This window comes from Sapajus apella, unplaced genomic scaffold (assembly GCF_009761245.1).
Source record: "Sapajus apella isolate SASKATOON/1434 unplaced genomic scaffold, GSC_monkey_1.0 scaffold23, whole genome shotgun sequence".
Classification (NCBI taxonomy): Eukaryota; Metazoa; Chordata; class Mammalia; order Primates; family Cebidae; genus Sapajus; species Sapajus apella.
The window spans coordinates 15,950,331-15,966,689 of NW_022436963.1; the positions used below are offsets into that span (position 1 = coordinate 15,950,331).

A 16,359-nucleotide genomic window follows, 5' to 3' on the forward strand; every position below is an offset into this window, starting at 1 on the left:
GGAATTACCGTTTTCTGTTAGGCACCCTGGTAAGGGTGCCTAAGAGGATGCCTAAATCCTGGTTATAGTCAGTAATACAAATTAACTCAGGTAAATGTTTTTAATCACCATTTCTTATAGCTGATTATTCAGCTCATTAACTCTGAACATAAATCTGGACCTTGGAAAACAACATTTGTTTTACGTTACCTTTTTGAACACAATGGTGGTTCAGGTAGAGAAATGACTTGTTCTCTGACTGGTGACTTTGGTCCCTGCATCAAGGAGTGGCAGAGGTCTTAAAAGAAAAAAAAAGGAAAAAGAAACCTGATGAAATTCAAGACGTTTTCTCCCCACTGACCAGTTGAAAAGGAAAAGGAACTATCTGGACACAGTAAATGAATGAAATATTAGGCAATTGTTAAAAAAAAAAAAAAGGAAAGAAAGAGAAGGAAAGAGCTGTATATTTAGCATATAAATATGTCTAAAATCTATTATTCAGCAAGCAAGTCATAGTGTTGTCAGTCTAATTGTGTCCTACTGTAGTAAAAATGAAATAGAAATGAAATAAAACAGCAAGAACAAAATCTCAGCCTGTGCTTAAAATATGATATACAGAGAAAAAATGTCTAGGAAGGTGGATATACATTAAACTGTCACCAGTGGTTCTCTCTGGAGTAAGAATTTTGGAGCGCTTTTACACTTCCTACATTTCAGTGACACCGATTTTTATATTGTTTGGTTATTTTTACAAGAATATAGTAAATTTTAATGAGAAAAACTAAGTCAATATACAGATAATATATTAAAAATATATACGATGGTATCACTACCCTTAGGGAAAACTTTTCTCATAAATTATATACAGCGCTAATTTTTTCTGTTACATTTAACATGTGTTTCATTATTTTAAAACAACCTTATATATTTTGCATATATGAGAATAAATACAAGGAAGATATTTATGATGGTTGAGTCAGGCTTTTGAGGGAAACTTGTGACTTAGAAATATAAGCATTGGATATACAGTAACCCTGGATTTAAGACACGAATGGAGAATAATAGCTGATTAACAGGGAAAAATATAATCTTTCCAGCCCTTGACTAGTACACAAGAAAGACATTTGTTTATTCATTCAATAAATACATTATTCAGAAGCTTACCTCGTGCTATGCACTTTGCAGATGGCAGAGGCGTTCGCAGTCTGGTGGGGAAAAGAAGCGCAAAATAAGCTAATACATGAACAAGTATATAATTAAATATTGTTCTAAGAATTATAAAAGATATTAAAAGAGAGATAGTGTAGATCATATGAACAGAGAAAATCTCTTTGACAAGTAATAAGCAAATGGCAACCTAGAGAATAAGAAGGAGCCAGGACTGAAAAGAACAGCAGGAAAAATATTCCCAACAAAGAGAACAGCAGGGCCAGGTCTGAGCTAGGAAAGAAGGTGGAGTTTTTTGGAACCCAAGAAGCACTTGCACCAACAGTTCTATGAATGAGGAGGAAATGATTTAGAATGGGGTTTTATATTTCAAAATAACTAGAAGAGTGGAATTGGAATGTTCCTAACACAAAGAAATGATAAATGTTTCAGGTGACAGATATTACAGTTACCATGATTTGATCATTACAGTGTATGCTTATTTCAAAACATCACATGTATCCCATAAATATGTACAACTGTTATATAGCCGCAAATTTTTTTTAAAGTTTTTAAATTTACAAAATAAAGAAACAGACAAATAAAAGAATGGGATTGAGAGAGCCAGCAGTCAGCTGATACAGCACCTTTAAGGTGAGGAGTTTGATTTTATTTAGAGTAGAAGGAGTGGCCATGGAAATATTTTAGGCAGGGGCATAGCAAGATACCGTTTGTGTTTTTAAAAGATCATTCTGGCTGCTGTGTGTCAAGGAGGCTATTCTGCTGTCCAGATGAAACATCGAGGTGGCTTGAACTTAGGGTGGTGTTTGTTAGTATCGGTGGCAAGAATCAGACACACGTAAAGTACATTTTAAAGGTAGAATTAATAGAACATGATGAGGTATGTTATGATGGGGATGAGAGTAAGGGAGTATCAGGAATGAATTTGAAAATTATAATACAGATATTTCTATCTCCTATATACAAATAACATCCAGATAAAGCATATAAAATAATAAAATCTCCATAAACAACAACAACAAAATCGCTGGGAATAGACATGACAAGATACTACATAGCCTATATGAATTATGTTTTAAAACACTAATGAAGACCTCAGAGGAGATGTGAGTAAATGGAAAGACACTGTATGCTTAGGATGACTGGATATCACAAAGATGCCTGTTCTTTCTAAGACAGTTTATAAAATGACGAGAAATAAAAATACCAACAATTTATTTCTGTTATTTCATTCTGTTTGAATGAGACTAATTAATTCAAAATTTTATTTGGGAAGATAAACAAAAACATCTCAAAAAACTTTGAAAATGAAGAACGATATGGAAAATCTAGCATTAATGCCAGATATTAATAGGGAATTTAGAGCCACGATAAATAAGTAGGGTGATACTGGATTGTAAATGGACAGAAAACCCAATGGAATGGAGTAGAAAATCCAGAAAGAGATATAACTGTGAGAATTTAGTTTCTGATAGAGATGGCTTCTCAAACTGATTGGGAAACTATAGACTACCCAATATATGCTACCAGAAATGAGTTGGTAGCCATCTGGTAAAACACATACCCACACAAATAATCATAAAGTTGAATCTGTACTTCATACTTTAAGTACATACTTGACCCATATCAAATGGATCAATAAATAAATGTAAAAAATTAAACCAAAACTGATTTAGAAGGAAATAGAAAGGAATAATTACTTTACATCTGTGGCATAAGGAAGGACTTCTAACTATGACTCAAAATTCACAAGCCATAAAAGAAAAAAAATGTTATATTTAACTGCATTATAAAACAAACACATTCTGCATGATAAGAAACATTATGTCTTGGTCCATTTTGTGTTGCTATCACAGAATACCACAGACTGGGTAATGTATAGTGAATAGGAATTTATTGGCTTATGGTTCTGGAGGCTGGAAAGTCCAACATTAAGGTGCCAGCATCTTGAGAGGGTCTTCTTGTTGTGTCATGACATGGCAAAAGGCCAAGAGAGGGAGGAGAGAGAAAGAGAAAGGAGATTAAACTGCTCCCTTTTATAATGAACCCACTCCCTTGACAACAGCACTATCTGATTCTCTCTGTCCTCGTGACCTAATCCCTTCTCATGAGGCCCCACCTCCCAGTGCTTTTGCATTAGGGATTAAGTTTCCAACATATGCTTTTTGACGGACACATTCAAACAACAGCACATCATAATCAAAATTGAAAGTTAAATGACAAGCTGAGGAAAAAATATTTTCAGTTCATAGCACAAAGAGAGATTTTTCCTTTAATTTACAATAAAAACCTGCAAGAGATACTAATTGACGGCTCACAAGAAAGGAAATACAAACAGCACACACTTGTGAAAAGGTGCTCATAAAACTATACCAATGTGAGCTTTTCAGGAACCAAATAGGCAAACTATAAAGTTTGAGAAACACAGTCGATTACTAAGGCTTTGGGGGAACTCTTAGGCATTGTTGAGTGAGTAAGTTGATATAACTTCTAAGGAGGCAATTTGACATTTATCAAAACTGCAAAATCATATACTCCTTGACCCAGCAGTCTGTATTATATATATCACATATAATTGCACATGTGGAAAGTGGCATGCACAAGGTTCTTTACTGCAGTATCATTTCTAATGTCAAAAACAACGAAAATCTAAACTATAGCAGACTGATTGAACAAATCAGGAGTTAAGCAGACAATGAAATATAAGGCATCTGCAAAAAGAATGTATATATAAAAACTGGAGAAAAATAGTATTACATAATTTTATTTGTGTATATATTCTAAAGAAACTCTGAAAGGATATGTAAGAAACTAAGGATAGTGGTTACTGTATGAGGAAGATGGGGAACTGGGAAGATGGGGCATGCATTAATTTGCTAAGGTTGTACATTAGGGATTAGTCATGCTTCTCCAAAGAAACAGAGCCAACAGTGTGTGTGTGTACACACACACATTTATACACTTATATGTGTATGTGTGTGTGTATACATGTATATATGATTTATTCTAAGCAAGTGACTTACATGATTATGAAGGATGGAAAGTCCCTAAATCTGCTGGGTGAATTGGCAAGCTAGAGACCCAGGAGAGCTGATTGTATAACACCAGTTTAGGTCAAAAGGCCTGAGATCCAGGAGGGCCAAAGGTGGATTTCCCATCTGAAGGCTGGCAGGCTGGAGACCCAGGAAGAAATGATGTTTCAGTTGAGTCCTAAGGTATGAAAAAGCCAATGTTTCAGTTTGAAAGCTGTCAGGCAGGAAGAATTCTCTTACTTGCAGAAGGCATAGCTTTTTCGTTCTATTCAGGCCTCATTAGGTGAGGCTCATCTACATTAAGGAGTGGGATCTGATTTATTCAGTCTACTTATTTAAATGTTAAATGTTAATTTCACCAAAAATGTTATTATAGAAACACCCATGATGGTATTTGAGCAAATATCTGGGCACTCTGTGGCCCAGTCAAGTTGACACATAAAATTAAACATCACAGGCTACCATAACAAAATAGCACTGACTAAGTGGCTTAAGCAACAGAAATTTATTTTCTCATAGATCTGGAGGCCAACTCTACTATCAAAGTGACAGCAGAGTTGATTTCTTCTGGGGCCCCTCTCTTTAGCTTGCACACAGCCACGTTTTTGTGCATCCTCATATGGCCTTTCCTCCTGGCTCTTCATCTTGTTTTAAGGACACTAATGTTGGATTGGGGCCCCACTCTTATGATCTAATTTAATCTCATTACCTCCTCAAAAGTCCTATCTCCACATGCAGTCACATTGGGGGTTAGGGGTTAGAATTTATTCCAACACATGAACTCTGTGGGAAACACAGTTCAGTCCATAGTAGGGCATAAGGGTGGGAGAGAGACTGTCATTGTTCAGCTTTTTGTACCTTCTTGGTTTTAAGCTTCCTGAAGGCATTATGTATTTTAAAAGATCTTAAAAATAAACTCCAAGTTTCTGCTTCCAGCAGCTTGGAGGATGGTGTCATTCACTGGGATGGAGAAGACTGAGGAAAAAAATGTTTGATAAGGCGGGAATAGGGCGGAGATATTGGACAGACACTGTAGTGGAATGTCAGTGAGGCAGTTGGTGTCCAGGAGAGGAGTCTAGGTTGGAGGTGAGAGAAAAAGGACTTTTCTGTATGGTTACTAAGTCAGGGGGAATGCATCAGATCACCCTAGGTGGTGGTTCTCAAACTTTATTTGGCATGCATCAGAATTATCTGAAGGGCTTGTTATAACATAAGTTGTACAGCCCCATCCTCCAGAATTTTTCATTCATGATGTCTGGGGCAGGGCCCAAGAGTCTGTACTTCTAACAAGTCCCAGGAGATACGAATACTGCTGGTTGGGGAGCTCCACTAGGAGAACCACCAGCCTAAGTCAATGATTCTCTGTTCTAGCCTCACATTAATGTGACACAAAGAGTCTTGAGGAAAAAAAATATGATTATGTGGAACCCACTCCACTGCAGACCAGCTAAGCAAGAACCTCTGAAGAGTGGGTCTGGGCACTAGTTATATTCAAAAGCTCTCCCATTAATTCTGATATGTAGCTTGGGCTGAGAGCTTCAGACCGAGGGAAAGATGCCAGAGAAATGAGAGAAGGCCAAGAATAAAGGCTTTAGGACGTCTGCCTTCTAAATCATTGGTAGGCAGAAAGGAACCAACCAAGAGATTGAGAAGTAGAAAGATATTGGGAAACCCAGGACCTATACTCTAGTGTCATGGAAGGCAATCATTAAGTCCCACCTATCTACGCTGGATTCTTGTCACACAGATACAAATGAGATCTACACAGCCTTCAAGAGCTTCCTTAGCGTTAAGGGCCAAGATGCTCTTTTAAAGAAGTGATGGCATAATCAATTCACTTCTTGATGTATGCCCTAGAGGGATACTTTCTTATGTGCTCAAGGACTCATGTCAAGGATGTTCATAGCAGCATTGCTTATAAGAGTGAAAATCTGGAGACTGCCTGTCCTCATTCAAAGAATGTCTACATTATATAAAATGGCACGCTCATATATTGAAACACTATACAGCAGCTCAAAAGAGTGAACCAGGTATACATCAGCTTTCAAGATCTCAAAAAATATTGTTGATGATAAAAAAGAAAGTTGCATTTTGATATGTATATCGTTTATAGGAAAAATAACATACATACACATGTTTGTGTATAAAGATATAAAAAAGGTCTAGAAGGAAGTACTCCAAATTCTTAGCTGGTGAACAGAAGAGAGGACGCGTTTGCGAATGATAGGTAAAAGGCACTTTAGATTTATTTGTAATGCTTTTAAAATTGTTAAGCCTTTCGGATTAATGTACGTATTTAATTAACTAATGTGTTACTAATTTAAACTATTAAACATTGCTTACAAATGTGAATAATACCTATCAACTCTAAAGTTAATATATATATACACTAGAATTTTTGACTTTGTGTGGGTTTCTGAAATAATGCCATCTATATCCTCTTTTGATTTCTGGGTTATTTCCAAATCTTCACTGATCAGATGGAATGTGTCTCCCAATCCCTTTCCTACACTGAAAAAAGGGGCAAAAAGTATAATTTAAAGAAAGAAGAGGAAAGTGAAAACATTGCTTAGCCATTACTCTTCTGTGAATTTGTCTGCAAAAAAAAAGTGTGTTTAAAATAGCATTTCAAAGATACAACCATCATCCTTTCCCCAGAGTCTTGACTGGTAGACATATTATAGTTATTTAGTCCAGGGGCTGCACTGAATTCAGCTCTGAAAATGTAACCAAGATTTATATGTTGAAGGCCTCTGCCTTTATATAGCAGGTAAATGATTCTGTAAGTAAAGATAAAGATATTCACCGAAGTTCACTTTATTCTGAACATACCTTTGCCTTTCTAGAAAGATAAATACCTTGGAGCTACCTGTATTGACAAACCTCAGTTGTCTCCCTGGAAAGCAATGACTTTTTAATTCTAATATTCATTTTCAGCGTGGAAAGACAATCTCCCCATGTGCAAGTTCTAGACGAGCAAGGACCTTATCTGGATCACTGGCATTGTGTTTCCAGTGGCTAGCATAGCACCCAGCATATAGTACCTGCACAGTAAATATTTGTGGAATGAATGCAGCCACACAAAAGAAAAAGAAATAAAATCATGAATGAATTCTGTATAATGTTGAATGGAAGAAATCAGACAGAAAAATACATACTACATTTTCCCTTTATGTGATGTTATAAAACAGATATAATTAATTGATAGTGATAGAAAGTGGTTACTTTTGGGGGGTAGTGTTTGGGTGGGAATAATGAAGGCTAATGGGATGCTGGTCATGTTCTGTTACTTGATTGGAGTGGTGGTTGCATGTATGTGTTCACTTTGTGAAAAGTCATGAAGCTATACAATTTTGATTTGTGTACTTTCCATGTTATTTTTAAGGCTTATGTAACATAAATCAATATTTTCTAGAAAAAATAATCATTGTCAAATAAAGGCAAGTAACTGGGGTTTTGAAATTTTGATCCTTTATGTTGTGGATGATCATATCTCTGGAAAATTATTTTCCATCTCTAAACATATTTTCATTTCATATTTCTGAAGATGTAAAGTGTGTAACCTCACCTCCAGGGCTTAAAGGCTTAGCTCTCTCTGTTCAGAGGCCTTTGCTCTTTTTTATCAGAATTCAGCTGATGGTAAAACAGCTCGTATAGGATTGGAGGCAGGTCTGCTATTAGGTTTTTAGCACCCATCCCTTTTCATGCCCCTAATCTTTTGAAATTTCCAAACACTTAAACAGACAAGAAAGAATAGTGGAAGAAAACCAGAAACTTCAGAGCTGTGCAATTTAGGAAAAATATGTGACATCTCCCACCATTTAAAAACCACCAGACTCACTAAATTTTCTAATTTTTTATCTTTTGTCTCCTTTCTTTCTCACCCTCATTCTCTTTTTGATAAAATGAACAAAAACATTTTAAAAAGTCTTGAACCTAGTAACTCAGAAATTCAACACAGACACATGTGCATGTATGCAGCTGTGCACACACACACACAGACACACACTTGTCTGTGGATGAAGTGATATATTTAGAAGGTAATTCACAGCTACAGTGTATGAACAGCAAAAGGTTAAAGGCAATCTAAATGCCTTACCCAGTCAAAAGGGGACTGGTTAAGTATATAAAATTTAACAACAGAAAAGTGTACATCAATAAAAAAGAATGAAGAAGCTGTCTGCATTCAAGATGTATAGATAAGTGGAATATATCTTACATAAATGGAAAATACCAGGTTCAGAACACTGTGTTTAGAATACTGTACATATGAATGCATAAATTATTCTAGGAGGATATGTAAGAAACTGAATATTTGTCTTCAGAGGAGGATTGTATATGTGGGCAGGAGAGACTTTCTCCTGTATACCCAGTGGTTTCTTTGATATTTGAACCATATTATGTATTGTCACATCAAAAGTAAAATTTTAAATGTATATAAAATAATACTTTGGGCAAGAAACCCCAATTTTGCCAAGGATGTGGAATAATGCTGGCATAAACTCACAAAGTGCTATTGGAAGGGTAAATTCAGACAACATAACAAGAAGGTAGTTTGTCAAAACATGTCAAAAGCTTCCAAATTTTCCTTTTGAATACATATTTCTGGTTCTAGGAATTTATTTTTAATAATATAACCTTGCAGTGAAGGTGTGGCTATAATGGAGCAAACTGAAGGCCTGGATTTCAGAAATATTGGGAAAAAACTAGACATATAAAATAGAGGTTCTACAATGAGAACACATGGACACAGGGAGAGGAACAACACACACTGGGGACTGCTGGGGGGAGGGCGGTGGGAAGGAGAGTATCAGGAAAAATAGCTAATGCATGTGGGGCTTAATACCTAGGTGATGGGCTAATAGGTGCAGCAAACCACCATGGCATAGGTTTATCTATGTAATAAACCTGCACATCCTGTGCATGTATCCTGGAACTTAAAATGAAAATAAAATTAACTTTAAAAATTAAAAATTAAAAAAAGTAAAATAGAGGTTCTGCATAAATTATGGTACAGCTATATATTAAAAATGCAATTTTTGAATATTTAATGACAGAGAAAATTGTTTCTAATATTAAGTGAAAAGTATATAGCACATACATCCTAATACTATTTGTTGCCAAAAATGCATCTATATAACTGTTTGTGTAGGTATGCTCACGTGTATAAAACCAAAATTTAACACTTTTATTCTAGGTAATAGAATAATGGATTTTGTTTTAAAATTTTCATTCTTATATGGATTTCCAAAAGGAATTATACTAGACTTATGTTTTATGCTGTAAAATTTATAATAAAAGAATCAGGCCAGGTGCGGTGGCTCACACTTGTAATCCCAGCACTTTGGGAGGCCAAGGCAGGCAGATCACCTGAGTTCAGGAGTTCAAGACCAGCCTGGCCAACATGGTGAACCTGTCTCTACTAAAAATACAAAAATTAGTTGAGCATGGTGGTATGTGCCTGTAGCCTCAGCCACTTGAGAGGCTAAGGCAGGAGAATCATGTGAACCCAGCTGGTGGAGGCTGCAATGAGCTGAGATCATGCCATTGCACTCCAGCCTGGGCAACAGAGACTGTCTCAAAAAAAAAAAAAAAAAAAAGAATTAATGAGGATATTTTCTAAAGATACTACAAGTAAATCCTGCTAAACTGTCCACACTGCTAAGTGTGGTCCAGGAAATTCAGCTGCATAAAGAGCAGTACTGCATTAAATTGAGGTTGATAAAATGACAGAATTGAGACTTCTGAGATGAACAAGAGCCAGTCACTTGATATGCAAAGTGGTATTGTCAAGGGATGCGTTATCACGGGCACTGTCTCCATATAGAATGTGTTAACACTTACTTTCTGAGAATTGTTACTTGCAGACTGAATTGTTTTCATTTTTGTTAGGAGGCATGTAAATATTTACCCCAAATCGAAAACAATACATACACACATAATACATATATAGCACACACATATATATATATTAATGGTGATATAATGCTTTTAGAAACTGCTTCTAATCAAATTACCCCCACAATATTATCTTTTCTTTTTTATTACTTTTTTATGAAGATGAGATTCCCATAGTGTAACATTCATCATTTTCAAGTGAACCATTTTTAAGTGAATTATTAGCATTTAGCACATTCACAATGTTGTATAACCACCATCTCTACCTAGTTCCAAAACATCTTAATTATTCCAAAAAGACACCCTGTATGCATTAAGCAGTGGCTTACCATTTCTCTCTTTCCCCAGCCCCCAGCAAACACCAATCTGCATTCTGCCTCTAGGGACTTACCTATTCTGGACATTCCATAGAAATGGAATCATGCAATACGTGGCCTTCTGTGTGTAGCTTCTTTAACATAGCATGTTTTCAAGGTTGATCTATATTGTAGCATGTACCAGAACTTCACTCCTTTTGATGGCTGAATAATATTCCATTATATGAATATATCACAGTTTGTTTCTCCATTCATCCAAGATGGACATTTTGGCTATTATTTTGGCTACTGTGAATAGTGCTGCAATGAACATTTGTGTATACATATCTGTTTAACTCCCTGATTTCAGTTCTTTTGTGTGTGTGTCGACGAGTGGAATTACTGGGTGATGTGGTACTTCTAAGTTTAACTGTGTAAGGAACCACCAAACTGTTTTCCATATGGCTGATCTATTTAAAATTCCCACCATGAATGTTCAAGTGTCCCAATATCTCCACATTCTCTCCAACACTTATTTTCAATTTTCAAAAAATAGCAATCCTAGTAGGTGTGAAATGGTATCTCACTTTCGTTTTGATATGCATTTTTCTAAATGGCAAATGACGTTAACCATAATGGCTTATTGGCCATTCGCATATCTTTAGAGAAAGAGTTATTCAAGTTCTTTCCTAACATTTTAGATGAGTTGTCTTTTTGTTGTTGAGGTGTAGGAATTCTTTATATATTCTGGATATTAGACCCTTATCAGATATATGATTTGCAAATACTTTCTCTCATCTCCAGGGTGAAAAAGGTTCTATGGATTATCTTTTCAGTTTTTTGGGAATGTCCTTTGATGTATTTGTTACTCATGTTTATATAGAGAAATATTCTTATTTTCTATTCTAATTTCAGCTAAAATAGTATCTTGGACACATTTTTGTGTTTCTACACATTATTATTATTTTAATGGCATTAGGAAGAATAGGAACCAGGTGGCTTTCAGGATTGCCTGAGTTTGTAGACTGCCTCAAACACTTTGGTAAACTTGCCTCCTCACCTCTGGTTTCTTCATCTCTCATTTCAAGCTCTCATACAACAGTATCTTACTAGCTCAGCATGGTGCGTACCCCTGGAGGGCCACAGTACTGCACAGCCCCGGTCCTCACTTCAGGACTGAGGTGCTCATTCTCCCATGGTCCAGCAAGCTGTTCTTACCAATGGGAGGGATGGCTCATGGTCTACTGTAAAATATCAAGACTACGATTGTACTCCCCCAGGTAACACTACAATGAACGGCTTCTCCTTTTGTGTTATCTCATTTGGATAAATCCTTCAGAGTCAGATTATAATAACTCCTTATTTGTATGCTGCTTTCTGGAGGATTTTGCCAATTAACAAAGTTACCAGCAATGAGAAAATGCCACTCAGAATTTTCAATATACCTGTAACTAAAAAGGAGACAGAAAGAGGCAATGTCACTGTGCTGGGAAATCTGTCAAGTAATTTAAATAAATCCTATGTTGTCCACTAATATCCATGTTCTCCTTCATCTCTAGCAATAATGATACTTAAAAACCCATAATATTATTTGAGTCATTGCTGCTGAGAAAGAAGACTATATTTCTTAACTTCTCCCATAGCTAGATATGGTCATATATTAGACACATGATTACATTCTGTCCAATAAACTGGGAACAATCAATATGGAAAACGCTTCATGCCTTTAAAAGAAAGGAGCTTGCTTTCCACTTTGCCATTGCTCTTTCTATTGGTTGGAATAAGAGCATGGTGGGAAGCCATCTTGGACAATTAAAGATGAGAATAATCAAGGGCAGATGGCAGAACCAGAAGATAGAAGGAGACTGGGCCCATGACACTGTGGAACCACCACACCAGCTCCAGACCACCATGCCTTTATTTGTTACATGGAAGATAAAGAAAAATCTTTCTTTATTTAAAGCATCAGTAATATGGTCTCTGTGATGGCAGCTGGACCTGTATCCTAACTCATACACAGTATTTGTCTTCTCATTCCATCCTTTAGTGCTATTTTTGCTATTTTAGAAATTAAGAAATTGGAGGATTGCATATATTAAGGAATTTACCCCAGGACTTCACATAACGGGGAGTCCAGATCAAATCCAGGTGCCTGATTGCAAAGTCCATGTTTCTCAGTGTTCTTTTCCTGAAGCATTTATAGTCCTTTTCTGGAATATTTTCTAATACCTATAAGCAATTCTCTGATTCTATGGTCACCAACTGGGTGTGCTACAATTCAGTTTAATTCTGACACTGTACTTGGAGTTAGTGTTAGATCCCGTAAGTTAAAGGGACAGTCCTGTAAGACCATCCCCGCTTCAGATGACAATTCCAAGTGCCAAACCTGCCTTACTAAGGACAGACCAGCTATGCATTGAGACTTCCTTCAACCCCTGACTTGAGTTTGACAATTTGCTAGAATGACTCACAGAACTCAAGAAAGAAACTTACCATTACAGGATTATTATAACAGCCAAATGGAAGAGATGCATAGGGCAGGGTATTGGGGAGGGCACAGACTTCCTCTACCCTCTTTAGACGCACCACCCTCCTAGTACCTGGTTGATGTCATCACCAATCTGGAAGCTCATCAGATTTTCTTGTTCAAGTATCTTTTTTTTTTTTTTTTTTTTTTTTTTAGCTATTCATCCTTGTCTGATGGTTCAAGAATTTTTATAAAGCTTTATATTTCAACCCTCACTCCTTTTCCCAGAGGTCTGTGGGTGGAGGTGAAAGGTCTAATCCTCTAATAGCTTGGTCTTTGTGGTGATCAGTCTCATCCTGAGACTACCTAGGAAGCACCCTAAATCACCTCATTAGCTTAGATTCAGGTGTGATTACCTGGGGCTCCTTAGGAGTAATAAAAGACACTCCTGTTGCTCAGGAAAGGATTTTAGGAGCTGTGTACCAGGAATCACAGACCAAGACCAAATATATTTTTTCTTATACCTCACCTTTGTAGGAACCTAATTTTCAAATCTCTACCTTGCTGACTATATAGTAAGATTTTTATACACATTATAAATCATTAGATTCACATTGTTGAAGATATACAAATAAATGTCTGAAGTTATATCTTTTCTTCCTTTCCTGACTTGATTTTTTCTGACTTCTAAACAATATTGATATGAAAGCTATTCTTGGGTGATCAAAGTCACCCTTCTTTTGAGGCCAGGAAAACTTTAGAAATTTGGTGACCATTAAGATGAACCCATAATTATGGGTAGAGTTTTACATAATCAAGATTTTTACTTTCTAGTTTTTAGTGACAGAATCCTAACTCAAACTAGTTTAAGCAAAAATAGAAAAATGTGTTGGCTTAGCTAATCAAAAAAGGGGGAATCTAGTTTCAGGCACAGTTGAATCAAGGATACTAATGACACCATTAAAGACTGGTCTCTCTCCATCTCTTGACTTTTTTACCCTGAGCTGGTTTTGTTTTTAGATAGGCTTGTACCTGGTGGAAGAAAGAATGGATACCAATTCTATCAGGCTCACTTTGTTAGCAGATTTATTACTCCAGCAAAAAACAAACAAACAACCAGTGCCTTTCTCCTGATAAATCCAGCAAAATATACAAACAGTGCTCCCGTTTGGCCAGGTCTGGGTCTCATGCCCGCCTTGTCAAAGATAGGCCCAGCTACATCAAACCCATAGATTTGGCTTGGGCAGGAGTGGTTTTCCAAAAGAACAAAAGGGTGCTCTAAAACAGAAAAAGGGGAGAAATGGAACAACAGATGTCCCTTACAAGTTTTACAGGTGGTGCTGAAGAATGGAGAAGTTCCAAGTGAAAGCAACAGCCTGAATGAAGACCTGGAGATACGCTAGTACAGAAAGTTTGGATGGGCAGAAAGACTGGGGAAAAGAGAAAAATCAAGCTGGAAATGTGCTGTAGAAAGTCTTGAGAGTTATGGTGTTTGTGGCTAATTTTAAAAACAATAGGGAGTTAAAGATGTGTCTAAAAATATCACATTAAAATATAAAATATTATCAAGTATAATTTAAAATCAATTCATTTTCTTTATTTTATTCAGGATCTAGTATGTAGTTATGTGCTTCATTTAGAAGGCGTTTATTTTCAATTAAAGTATATAATCTTATATAACCTACTATTGGGAAAAGTTTTATTACATTTGTTGAATGCATCTATCTCCACCAGTTTATTAAATTTCCTCTTGCCTGTAAACTTCAGGGTTTGACTAAACTGAAAAATACATATTAGTATGGGCAATCCCAGGTGGCATACCAGGGGACTCTCAGAGATAAATAAAAAGAATGCAGCCAACCATGAATCCTTAGACCTGATGGGCAATTTACAACCTCACCACTTCAAGGCACTCATTTATTCTTCAGTTAAAGTTGCTCTCTCAACCTTAGCACAGGCTTTGGAAAAAGAAATGTGTTTCATTATAATAATGGTTATAAAGTCCGTTTGGAGGAAATAACTTGCTGATGAAGATTGATTTCCCCCTCTTTTCCTCTCCTATTTTATGTGTGTCTTCCCTAAAAACAAAAGCAAGAAAATGGTTGACCAGAGTCCAGAGTAATGGGCCATGAAATTCCCAATGGAGGTCAAATGGGGTTGACTATAACTTGGCTCTAGTGTCCTCTCTTCACTGTTGGCTTGAATGAGGAAAGGTTTTGCAGATAGTAAAATGCCTCCTGTGAGTTTCCTATCATTATCTCCATAGCCAGGTGAGATCCATGAACTGCATTGCTGTGGTTCCCATTTTTATAGATAAGAGGCCATGATGACTGGCCCTTGACTTCTCCAACAAGACAGTCCTGGGTTTTTGTTATTTAACATGACTGAGTGTCCATAGCCTGATCTGTAAAATGGGATAATAAAAGAATCTACTACCTAATAGGGCTTTGGTGAGGATTAGATGAAGTAAAAAGGATGAAAAAGCATTTAGTTCAGTGTTGCAGCATGACCAACTCATCCTAGTTTTCCTGGAGCTTTCCCAGTTTTAGTACCCTGAATCCCACATTTTAGGAACTTTCAATCCCAGGAAAACTAGGATGATTGGTCAGCCAAGAATCAGGAACTCAGACAACTCTCTCAGAAAATATTAGCTATTTTTTTTTTTTTTGGGGGGGGGACGGAGTTTCGCTCTTGTTACCCAGGCTGGAGTGCAATGGCGAGATCTCGGCTCACCGCAACCTCCGCCTCCCGGGTTCAGGCAATTCTCCCGCCTCAGCCTCCTGAGTAGCTGGGATTACAGGCATGCGCCACCATGCCCAGCTAATTTTTTGTATTTTTAGTAGAGACGGGGTTTCACCGTGTTGACCAGGATGGTCTCGATCTCTTGACCTTGTGATCCACCCGCCTCGGCCTCCCAAAGTGCTGGGATTACAGGCTTGAGCCACCGCGCCCGGCCCGGCTATTTTTATTTCAGAGGAGAAAAGTGAAGATTAAAATACTTAGCATGATGTGAGGAACACATTTTTAAAACCATCTTTTATGATGAAATAATTATACCTTTTTTTTGAGATGAGGTCTTGCTATGTTGCCCAGGCTGGTCTCAAACTCCAGGGCTGAAGCCACCTTCCTGCTTTAACCTTCCAAGTAGCTGGGATTAACAGGATTAATAGGCACACATCACTGTGCTCGCTGCAGAATTAAACCTTTAAGATTCACACGTAAGCCTTCAATATCCAAATCCTGCCATGTGCTCTTATTTGTTCTTTCATCCAATTCTTTGTTCATTCACTCATATCTTCTCTCATAGAACTTACAGTTTAGAAAAGAACACGTTTAATAAATAGTTATCTTACAAATGATTCAGTTTGCCATTATACTAAATAGATTTGATGGTAGCAGCAGGCAATCACTCATGAGTCAATTGCTTTAGGGATTTCCCTAAATCTGTTCACTGTCAAATGTTTCCACTTGTGATCATGTTTTCTTGCAAAGTGGACACCTTGGGCTGTATAGTACAGTT

At 36.8% G+C, this 16,359-nt stretch overlaps 2 long non-coding RNA genes across 2 annotated transcripts in view; both read left to right on the forward strand.

Moving 5' to 3' along the window:
• LOC116559481 overlaps window positions 1–16,359 on the forward strand; it is a 138,977-nt gene that overhangs the window by 10,330 nt on the left and 112,288 nt on the right. The window lies entirely within an intron of this gene.
• On the forward strand, window positions 2,397–7,629 carry LOC116559480. The gene is made up of 2 exons (XR_004272470.1): window positions 2,397–5,264; window positions 7,116–7,629. It is a non-coding gene; the product is annotated as an uncharacterized LOC116559480 (long non-coding RNA).